Here is a 12417-nt window from a genome sequence, read left to right as displayed (position 1 = left end):
AATACAAAGTGCTAGAAGGTAGAAAATATTATTGTGCTTAGCAGCTGGTTATAGAAGTCTCAACAGAAGAATGAAATTCACATTCATTTTACAATCACCTCTGATTAAAATGGCACTTGGGAAGTACAGACCTTTTATGTGAAGTGATCCACGTTCCAAACAAAAGGTTAAATAGCAAGTCATCACTCTGACTTCACAATCAAGTGTAAGATCAATCTGTCAACCTGTATTTATGAAGAAAGAGAGGGAGCAGTGACAATACCCTGAAATGAAGTTCACCTTGTTCAAAAGATGTTTTTTGTGGAACATTGCTGTGAAATCTGGCATGCTGAACTCTCCCTACAGGTGGCAGCGGACCCAACACCACTCAGGAGCAGTGCACAGGTCACAGTGGGCCTGGCAGAAAGATCCTGAAAGAAAATAAAGTCTTTAATCCAGTAACTCAACAGTCATGAAGCACTGTGTTATATGCCAGGTCACCGAGCTGGGCCTTGGGACTGGGGGAGGTGGGAGAGGGGGTCAGATACAGGGGCTGTTCATGGAAACTATGGATTAGATCTGCTATTAGGAGAACTATGCAGTGACTGTACAAAGAATAAGCAGGCCACAGGTGCTGGGAGAAATCCAGAAACATTGCTGTGTTTGCAGAGAAAGCCATCTTCCCCTTTCACTTAAAGGTGTTAGGGAAAGGACATGCCTCTTGCTTGCCTAGATGGTCCTCCTCTCCATCCTGTGGAGAAGGCCAGGGGACTGAGGAGTTGCTTCCCACTCTTCACTCCAGGGATAAAGGAGATGCCGTACTCACTTATAGACCTTTCTCTCTTCCAAGTTGTTCCTGATCTTAACTCTAAGCTAAATAAAACTCAAGTGCGTAAGTCAGGGTTCTCCAAAGAAACAGAACCAACAGTGTATCTATCTACCATGTACACATATACATATATATACACAAACACATATATGTGGACTTCCCTGGTGGCTCAGTTGGTAAAGAAACCACCTGCCAATGCAGGAGACATGGGTTCCATCCCTGGGTTGGGAAGATCCTCTGGAGAAGGAAATGGTAACCCACTCCAGTATTCTGCCTGGGAAATCCCAGGGACAGAGGAGCCTGGCGGGCCACAGTCCATCTGGTTGCAAGAGTCATACATGACTTTGTGAGCAAACCACCAACCATCATATATATGTATAAATAAGGGTGTATATGTGTATGGTGGAGGATTTATTTTAAGAAATATTCTCATACAATTATGGGGGCTGGAAAATTTGACTCTGTAAGGCAGGCTGTGACCAATACCATCCCCAAGAAAAAGAAATGCAAAAAGGCAAAATGGTTGTTTGAGGAGGCCTTACAAATAGCTGACAAAAGAAGAGACACTAAAGGCAAAGGAGAAAAGGAAAGATATACCCATCTGAATGCAGAGTTCCAAAGAATAGCAAGGAAAGATAAGAAAGACTTCCTTAGTGATCAATGTCAGGAAACAGGGAAGCAATAGAATGGGAAAGACTAGAGATCTCTTCAAGAGAACTGGAGATACCAAGGAAATATTTCATGCAAAGATGGACACGATAAAGGACAGAAATGATATGGACCTAATAGATACAGAAGAGATTAAGAAGAGGTGGCAAGAATACACAGAAGAACTGTATAAAAAAGATCTTAATAACCCAGATAACCATGACGGTATGATCACTCACCTAGAGCCAGAAACCCTGGAGTGTGAAGTCAAGTGGGCCTTAGAAAGCATAACTATGAACAGAGCTAGTGGAGGGATGGAATTCCTGTTGAGCTATTTAAAATCCTAAAAGATGATGCTGTGAAAATGCTGCACTCAATATGCCAGCAAATTTGGAAAACTCAGCAGTGGCCACAGGCCTAGAAAAGGTTAGTCTTCATTCCAATCCCAAAGAAAGGCAATGCCAAAGAATGCTCAAACTACTGCACAATTGCACTCATCTCACACCCTAGCAAAATAACACTCAAAATCCTCAAGCCAGACTTCAACAGTACCTGAACCGTGAACTTCTAGATGTTCAAGCTGGATTTAGAAAAGGCAGAGGAACCAGAGATCAAATTGCCAACATCCACTGGATTATCGAAAAAGCAAGAGAGTTCCAGAAAACCATCTATTTCTGCTTTATTGGCTGAGCCAGAGCCTTGTGCATCACAATAAACTGTGGGAAATTCTTAAAGAGATGGAAATACCAGACCACATCACCTGCCTCCTGAGAAACCTGTATGCAGATCAAGAAGCAACAGTTAAACCAGACATAGAACACGATGTGGTTCCAAATTGGGAAAGGAGAACATCAAGGCTGTATATTGTCACCTTGCTTATTTAAATTATATGCAGAGTACATCATGCAAAATGCCGGGCTGGATGAAGCTCAAGCTGGAATCAAGATTGCTGGGAGACAATGTTCATCACAGCACTGTTTACAATAGCCAGGACATGGAAGCAACCTGGATGTCCATCAGCAGATGAATAGATAAGAAAGCTTTGGTACATATACACAATGGAATATTATTCAGCTATTAAAAAGAATGCATTTGAATCAGTTCTAATGAGGTGAATGAAACTGGAGCCTATTATACAGAGAAAAACAGCAATACAGTATATTAATGCATATATATGGAATTTAGAAAGATGGTAATGATGACCCTATATGTGAGACAGCAAAAGAAATATAGATGTAAAGAACAGACTTTTGGACTCTGGGGGGGAAGGCACGGGTGGGATGATTTGGGAGAATAGCATTGAAACATGTATATTACCATATGTGAAACAGATCACCAGTCCAGGCGATGCATGAGACAGGGCACTCAAGGCTGGTGCACTGGGATGACCCAGAGGGATGGGATGGGGAGGAAGGTGGGAGAGGGGTTCAGGATGGGGAACACATGTACACCATGGCTGATTCATGTCAGTGTATGGCAAAACCCACTACAATATTGTAAAGTAATTAACCTCCAATTTAAATAAATTAATTAAAAAAAGATTGCTGGGAGAAATATCAATAACTTCAGATATGCAGCTGACACTACCCTTATGGCAGAAAGCAAAGAGAAACTTAAGAGTCTCTTGATGTAGGTGAAAGTGAAGAGTGAGAAAGCTGGTTCAAAACTCAGCATTCAAAACACTAACATCGTGGCATCTGGTTCCATCACTTCATGGCAAGTAAATGGGAAAGCAATGGAAACAGCAACAGACTTTCTTTCCTTGGGCTCCAAAATCACTGCAGATGGTGACTGCAGCCATGAAATTAAAAGATGCTTGCTCCTTGGAAGAAAAGCTATGACCAACTTAGACAGCATTTTAAAAAGCAGAGGCATTACTTTGCCAACAAATGTCCATCTAGTCAGAGCTATAGTTTTTCTAGTAGTCATGTATGGATGTGAGAGAGTTGGACCATAAAGAAAGCTGAGTGCTGAAGAACTGATGCTTTTGAGTTGTGGTGTTGGAGAAGACTCTTGAGAGTCCCTTGGGCAGCAAGGAGATCCAACCAGTCCATCCTAAAGGAGATCAGTCCTGAATATCCCCTGGAAGAACTGAGGCTGAAGTTGAATACTCCAATACTTTGGCCACCTGATGCGAAGAGCTGTCTCATTGTAAAAGACCCTGATGCTGGGAAAGATTGAAGCAGGGAGGAGAAAGGGACATCAGAGGATGAGATGGCACCACTGACTCAATGGACATGAGTTTGAGCAAGATTCGGGGGTTGGTTATGGACAGGGAAGCATGGCGTGCTGCAGTCCATGGGGTCACAAATAGTTGGACATGACTGAGCGACTGAGATGAACTGAAGGCAGGCTGGCAAGGCTGAAAATTCAGGTAAACATTGATATTTCAGTCTTGCATCTGAAATCTGCAGGAGGAACCTCCAGGCTGGAAACTCAGATAAGATTTCCACGCTGCAATTCTGAGTCAGAATTCCTTTTCTAGGAAACCTGTCTTTGCTTTTAGGCCTTCAACTGATTGGGTGAGGCCTACTGACACTGTAAAGGCTAATCTGCTTAAGGTCAACTAATTGTAAAAGCTAATCGCATCCAGAAATACCTTCATAGCAACATCTACACTAATGTTTGACCAAACAACTATATCCTAATCAAATGGACATGCAGAATTAACCATTATCCAGGGAAAAACAGTGACTAACATTGCTTGCTGTGTTTAAGAAATCTCACAGAATGATACATCAACAGGTAATCAAAGTTTTTTCTGTAAGAAAACAAAACAAAAAAGTTACACAGTCATGTCCAACACTTTGTGATCCCATGCAATGTAGCCCGCCAGGCTCCTCCGTCCATGCAATTCTCCAGGCAAGCGTACTGGGGTGGGTTGCCATTTCCTTCTCCAGGAGATCTTCCCGACCCAGGGATCAAACCCCAGTCTCCTGCATTGCAGGCAGATTCTTCATCAACTAAATCACTAAGAAAACAAAGAAAGCAAAAAAGTCTTGTCAGAAGGAGCCACAAATCCACAGACATGACCAAGAGATTGTGCTGAAGCCAAAGGCAATTTCTCAATGTGTCTGAGCAGTACGCCTGTGAGGTGGGGCAAGAAGATGTCAGAGAGATTGTATAACATCTGCAATTGTGAGTGACGTGGAAGGCCATTTTTACCAGTAAGAATTTGTTTCACACACAACCAAACATCATTTATAGTCTTTAAGTATGAGAGCACCACACGATGATCTAAGGTCTAGAATAATGACTCTCAGTGAAACACATACAAGAATCACTTAACAGTAGATCACAATGTCAGTTCTCAGGATGTTCACCCAGATGATACTAGTCTATAGGTCCTGTTCGTGGTCTGGCCATTGAAGAGATTATGAACAAGCATCTAATGATTCTTACACAGCTGTTCTGAGGGTCACACGTTGAGTAGCATTATTCTAGAAAGACAACTCTGGCAGTGGAGTGTGGAGTGAACAGAAGGGCACTCAGAGCAGGCTGAGCTTCGTAGATGGGCTTGACTCCTGTGAGGGATTCTGCTCATGTGCCTCCAGCCTTTCAGGGTTCAAGGGCGGGGCAGCTTTCTCAGGAGGCAGACCCATCAGGGGCTCACTGACCATCTCTTTCCTCACTTGGCTATCATTTTGTAACATATTAATGGTAAAATGTAGTGCTTCTTTTGCTTCAATATTTTACAGAATGTTCAGTAAAACCATCTTTTGACCTTTTACTTAAAATGTAAACCTCAGACATAAATTCTCAGAAGGACCAGGAAGGGAGGAAAACGCAAGTGACAGAAAATATTCTGAAAGCAGAATCCCTACCCACTTCCATCCAACCTGTCTCATGCTACATGGATGAGCAGAACTGAATGCCTTGATTCTCTTTTTATAAGATGAGATTGCTCCTAGATTCCTTGGCTCCTGATACAAGTAACTTCCTGATGGGCCTTTGCTACTAGTTTATCCAAAATGACCAGATGTTTCTGAATCCCAGTGGGGAAAAGGCTTACACCCTGGTGGCAACTCCCAGCCCACTTAAATACCATAATTCTCTACAGTGTATGATGAATGGGTTTGTCCTCCCATGTTTTCATATATATTTTCCTGTCTTTGCTTTAGAGCTGAGCTGTTTTAATTGTGAGTCTAGAGCTCAGACCCACCATCAGAGTCCGCCTTGCTGCCCTCAGTACAGCTTGACGGACAGTCTGGAACTTCTCCCCCCTCCTCCCACGGACACCCAGTGCAGCTTGGCCTTGAGTTGCTGAGGAGCTCTCCAGTTTCTTCCTTGAGACGGCAGCTCTGCCCTGAGTGAGGGCCACTTACCTGGGGCCCGACTCACAGCCTAGCTCTCTCCAGTTCCCTTCCTCACAGGCTGGACTCTGCTCAAAGCTGAGGAGAACACCCAAGTCTCCACACTGTGACGCCCGCTCCATGCCTGGTTCCTGACTGGAGCCACGCTTGGATAATGATGTTGGTCTGGGTGAAGCTGTTTGTTTATTTAGCGCCTCGGGACATTTTAACTCCTATTTCGCCCCACTTGATAGTACCGTTAGTCTGCAGGACAAGCACTGCCTTTGCCAGCTCCATCCCTCATGAAATGATGGAGCTGATGGATTTCTTGTCTAAGACTAAGTAGGATGTGGCATTGTGTGAGTGATCAAAGTGCTGCAGTAGTTCAAATATATTAAAGTTTAAGATTATATTTTAAGTAAACTTGTCATTCAAAGCCACATAAAATTTCATGAAATATATTGAAGAGAATTCAAACCCTCATATTATTTTCTGGAAAGAGTCAGAGCTATCTATTGCTGCTTCTCCCTTTGAAACTGGGCAGGCCCGTGAGGTCAGCACAGCACACGCTCTTCAAGCCTAACTGTTTGAAAGTCAAGGGAGGAGGAAAGAGCTGAGCAGTCAGACTTCCTGGTTTTGGTCACATGCTTCAGCACAGATATTGCTAATAAAATGGCACTTTCCTTTCTGTTTGGTGATTGTTCCTTGTTGTTCCTTGAGAGAGATGGGATCAGTGATAGGATTTAGGTACCAAAATCCACCTCTAAACTCTAAGATTACATATTTGAATGTATTTATGAATTCCAGAGTATTCTTCAAACTGTGATGTTATAATTATTTCAGACTCAAAATAAAGGCACCAAGAATGGCCAGTCTGTCCCTGTGATATAACCTATTCATTGTCTCTGCAAAGTTTTGTCTGTGCCCCTTAAGTCAGTCTTTAGGAGACAGAAGACCATCATTTCCTGTTGAGTCCTAGAGAGGGTAGGGAGCAAGGTGACATTGTTAATAAATGCTATGAACTCTTTGGCCAGAAGCTGCCATCTGAACACAGAGCTTCATTATTACTTTGCAGTGGGTAAAAACGGAGTGCCTTTACACTGTCACGTTAGAGGCAAAGAATGAGCAACCATTTTACTGGTATTTGGGATGCTCTGCCACAGACTCTCTAGAGAAGCTGTCGCATTTTGATAGACCATCAATCTCAGCTCTCAGGCGATTGGCTCCCACCTACGCTGATGTGGAAAATCAATCTTGATTTCCAGAAAGCAGAGCAACTGTTACCAAAGGTCACAAAACAATTGCAGTTGCTTTTCTGCAGCAGTGCATGTAAACGTACTTCTAGCGGCCTTGGATAAATTTATTTCTCTGTCCTACCCTATGCTCCTGGCCAAATTAAAAGGAGGAATGATGGAATCCAAACCTCTGATAATGGAGAAGTCAAGCAAAAGGGCTGTCATAAAAAAAAAAAAAAAAAAAAAAAAAAACTGTAACAGAGGTTAAACTGAACTTAGAAATACAGAAAGTAATGCTATTTCAAGCTGCCCTCATACATGTCATGGATTCAGCCTAAAGCCAAATTCAATACACTTCAGTTCCTTCAACACCCTGATTTCTGACAATAGACAGTGTCCTTACAGTAGGGCACCTAGAGTCACTTGGGGCTTCATCTCCATGCTTCCCTTAGTCCAACAGACTGCCAGTTTCTATCACTTGCTGTTTCCTTTTCAAAACATCCCTCCCATCTCTCTCTATTTTTCTTTTCTTTCTGATGAAATAATTATCTACAATTACACTTGGATTATTGAAATAACTTGTTTAAAGAATCCCAGTTTAACACATTCCTTTTTCCAATCCATTCATTTAATTCACCATCGCAGGCCTGCTTTGTACCAGGCATTTTCTCCTGTGCCTTGAGATTTGTGTGTTACGTGCCCATTTAACTGAGAAAAAAGAGTAAGACTCAGCAAGTTTAATTGTGTAGAACACCCACGGTCAAACACCCAACACTTGGCAGGTCCAAATTGGAACCTGGACCTGAGGGGGCCAAGTCTGGTGTTTTCTGCCCTCACAGCCCTGCCTGTTTCAGCCGACTCCCCTGCTGAGGCCCACGTCTGCCTCAGCACTCACAGGATCTCCAACAATCAGATTCTCCCTTGCCAAGACCCTGTCTGCCATTACTACAGCCCAAACTCGCCCAGAAATCTTGTATTCTTTTCCTCTTTCTTAGGAACTTTTCACCTGAAAAGTTTATCTATAAATTGCCGCATTGGATAGCTTTTTTGCCAATTTCTGGACCACTGTTCATATAGTCCATCCTTAGTTTGAAAAGCCTTCTCAGTTTCTTTCTACCTATTAAACTCACACTCATCCTGGAAGCTCAAGCTGCTTTCCCTATCTTCCTAGAAGACTCTATAATTTTTCTGATTCCTAATGACTTCTTTTTGCCCTGAACTGGAAACACTTATTATCTGTGCAAACGGCTGGATTCAGTTTCCACAGACTGGCTCTCACTATCGGTCCCTCTTGGGGAGCATCTTGCTCACAAGTCTTCAGGGCCCAGAAGGCGCCTCGGTCTGGACAGCTTGATGTTACCTGACATAATGTGACTAATGATTTCCTAAATCCTACTCCCTACATTTCTACAACGTGCTCCTTTTCTTGAGGTATATCTTTCACTCATTTCCATGAAGCTCACTCAATTATAAAAGAAAGGCCCTGGATATCCCCCTCCCCTTCCATCACACAAGAATACAGCAAAGAAGATATCTACTGGGGAGGACAGTCTCTCCCGAGACACGGGAACCTGATGGGACCATGATCTGGGACTTCCTGGCTTCTGGAACTGAGAGAGATGTTCCTTTTGTTGTGACAAACCACCCAGTTTTGTTATTAGCAGTCCAAATTGATTAAGACACTCTCATGTTTCAAGCAGGATTGCAGTTGTGTGTTTGTTGCTTGTAATTCAAAGACAAAAATAATTGCAAACCATAGGGGAAGATGACAATGCAACATAACAGCACAGAGAAAGAGGTGTCAGAGCTTTTATTTTATGTATGTTTTCGGATAGCTCAATTTTAAAATGTCAGAATTGACAGTTGGCTCAAGAACTGAATCCTCAAACCTAGCAGAGCAGAGTCACGTTTCACTCAAGGGTTGGGTTTTAGAGACAGCATGTAAGGTGGAAACTATGTAGAACATTCCTTAGAGAATGTTGGACTGACATGCAGTCCCTCATGGCTATTTTTTCCTTCTTTTTTTTTTAAACTGGCAACTAGATAAAGTAGTTGGCTTGAGTTTAGGACACATGTTGTAGAAAAAAAATTGCAACTTGAAATAACTTGCAATATTCAGCTCAGCAAAATGCTACATTATGGAAATTACATGAGCAGTGATATTGGCCTTGGGAAGAACAGATTTACATTTGTTTTGGAGCATAAATTCATTTTCCTTCTCCCAAAGCCCCATGTAGGTCACACAGCAGGTACTCAGTAAATGCCTGTGATTAAATTCTTTAGTGGCACCCTTGCATTTGAGAAATTAGATCCCTTCTCAGTCTCTCCTCCTCCCCTCCTCCATTTCCCACTTTGCACCCTCATGCACCTGAGGGCAGTAGAGACCTTCATTGCCGCAACCTTCACGGCAATGCAGAGGACTTGGGCCCCATGTCAGGCATGAGTATTTCCTCTGTGGTCTGAGGTGACAGGGACATTTGCACTCATTTTCTTCATTCAAAGGCAGAAAAAAGAAGGCTCGCCCAATTAGACTCTGTCAGAAAGTGCTTACTAAGAAGAGAACTCTTCAATAGTATCGCTAGTGTGTGGATCTTAGAAAAAGCACATTACCCTCATGTGAGTAACAAAAGCCCAGTTCAGTTCAGTTCAGTTCAGTTGCTCAGTGCTGTCAGACTCTTTGCGACCCCATGGACTGCAGCATGTCAGGCCTCCCTGTCTATTACCAACTCCTGGAGTTCACTCAAACTCATGTCCATTGAGTCAGTGATGCCATCCAGCCATCTCATCCTCTGTCATCCCCTTCTCCTCCTGCCCCCAATCCCTCCCAGCATCAGGGTCTTTTCCAATGAGTCAACTGTTCACATGAGCTGGCCAAAGTATTGGAGTTTCAGCTTCAGCATCAGTCCTTCCAATGAGCACTCAGGACTGATCTCCTTTGGGTGGACTGGTTGGATCTCCTTGCAAGGGGCTCTCAAGTGTCTTCTCCAACACCACAGTTCAAAAGCATCAATTCTTCAGCACTCAGCTTTCTTCACAGTCCAAACCTCACATCCATACATGACCACAGGAAATACCACGGCCTTGACTAGACAGACATTTGTTGGCAATGTAGTGTCTCTGCTTTTGAATATGCTGTCTAGGTTGCTCAAAACTTTCCTTCCAAGGAGAAAGCGTCTTTAAATTTCATGGCTGCAGTCACCATCTGCAGTACTTTTGGAGCCCAGAAAAATAAAGTCTGCAGTGCTTTTGGAGCCCCCCAAAATAAAAGTCTGTTTCCTCATCTAATTTCCATGAAGTGATGGAACCAGATGTCATGATCTTCGTTTTCAGAATGTTGAGGTTTAAAGTAACTTTTACACTCTCCTCTTTAACTTTCATCAAGAGGCTTTTTAGTTCCTCTTCACTTTCTGCCATAAGGGTGGTCTCATATGCATATCTGAGGTTATTGATATTTCTCCTGGCAATCATAATTCCAGCCTGTGCTTCTTCCAGCCCAGCATTTCTCATGATGTACTCTGCATAGAAGTTAAATAAGCAGGGTGACAATATACAGCCTTGATGTACTACTTTTCATATTTGGAACCAGTCTGTTGTTCAATGTCCAGTTCTACCTGCTGCTTCCTGACCTGAATATAGGTTTCTCAAGAGCCAGGTCAGGTGGTCTGGTATTCCCATCTCTTTCAGAATTTTCCACAGTTTCTTGTGATCCACATAGTCAAAGGCTTTGGCATAGTCAATGAAGCAAAAATAGATGTTTTTCTGGAACTCTCTTGCTTTTTCCATGATCGAGCAGATGTTGGCAATTTGATCTCTGGTTCCTCTGCCTTTTCTAAAACCAGCTTGAACATCTGGAAGTTCACGGTTCATGTATTGGTGAAGTCTGGCTTGGAGAATTTTGAGCATTGCTTTACTAGCATGTGAGATGAGTGCAATTGTGTGGTAGTTTGAGCATTCTTTGGCATTGCCTTTCTTTGGGATTGGAATGAAAACTGACCTTTTCCAGTCCTGTGGCCACTGCTGAGTTTTCCAAGTTTGCTGGCATATTGAGTGCAGCACTTACAGAGCATCATCTTTCAGGATTTGAAATAGCTCAGCTGGAATTCCATCACCGCCACTAGCTTTATTCATAGTGATGCTTTCTAAAGCCCACTTGACTTCATATTCCAGGATGTCTGGCTCTAGGTGAGTGATCACACCATCATGGTTATCTGGGTTATTAAGATATTTTTAATACAGTTCTTCTGTGTATTCTTGCCATCTTTTCTTAATATCTTCTGCTTCTGTTAGTATGAAAAGGCAAAATGACAGGACACTGAAAGAGGAACTCCCCAGGTCGGTAGGTGCCCAATATGCTACTGGAGATCAGGGGAGAAATAACTCCAGAAAGAATGAAGGGATGGAGCCAAAGCAAAAACAATACCCAGTTGTGGATGTGACTGGTGATAGAAGCAAGGTCCGATGCTGTAAAGAGCAATATTTCATAGGAACCTGGAATGTTAGGTCCATGAATCAAGGCAAATTGCAAGTGGTCAAACAGGGGATGGCAAGAGTGAACGTCAACATTCTAGGAATCAGAGAACTAAAACGGACTGGAATGGGTGAATTTAACTCAGATGACCACCATATCTACTACTGTGGGCAGGAATCCCTTAGAAGAAATGGAGTAGCCATCATGGTCAACAAAAAAGTCCGAAATGCAGTACTTGGATGCAGTCTCAAAAATGACAGAATGATCTCTGTTCGTTTCCCAGGCAAACCATTCAATATCACAATTATCCAAGCCTATGACCCAACCAGTAACGCTGAAGAAGCTGAAGTTGAATGGTTCTATGAAGACCTACAAGACCTTTTAGAGCTAACATCCAAAAAAGATGACCTTTTCATTATAGGGGACTGGAATGCAAAAGTAGGAAGTCAAGAAACACCTGGAGTAACAGGCAAATTTGGCCTTGAAATATGCAATGAAGCAGGGAAAAGGCTAATAGAGTTTTTCCGAGAGAATGCATTGGTCATACTAAACGCCCTCTTCTAACAACAATAGAGGAGACTCTACACATGGACATCACCAGATGGTCAACACCGAAATTAGATTGATTATATTCTTTGCAGCCAAAGCTGGAGAAGCTCTATACAGTCAGCTAAAACAAGACCAGGAGCTGACTGTGGCTCAGATCCTGAACTCCTTATTGCCAAATTCAGACTTAAATTGAAGAAAGCAGGAAAAACCACTAGACCATTCAGGGATGACCTAAATCAAATCCTTTATGATTATACAGTGGAAGTGAGAAATAAATTTAAGGGATTAGATCTGATAGATAGAGTGCCTGATGAACTATGGACGGAGGTTCGTGACATTGTACAGGAGACGGGGATCAAGACCATCCCCATGGAAAAGAAATGCAAAAAAGCAAAATGGTTGTCTGAGGAGGCCTTA

The sequence above is a fragment of the Ovis aries genome, chromosome 15 (assembly GCF_016772045.2).
Source record: "Ovis aries strain OAR_USU_Benz2616 breed Rambouillet chromosome 15, ARS-UI_Ramb_v3.0, whole genome shotgun sequence".
Lineage (NCBI taxonomy): Eukaryota > Metazoa > Chordata > Mammalia > Artiodactyla > Bovidae > Ovis > Ovis aries.
This window is presented reverse-complemented; position numbering follows the sequence as displayed.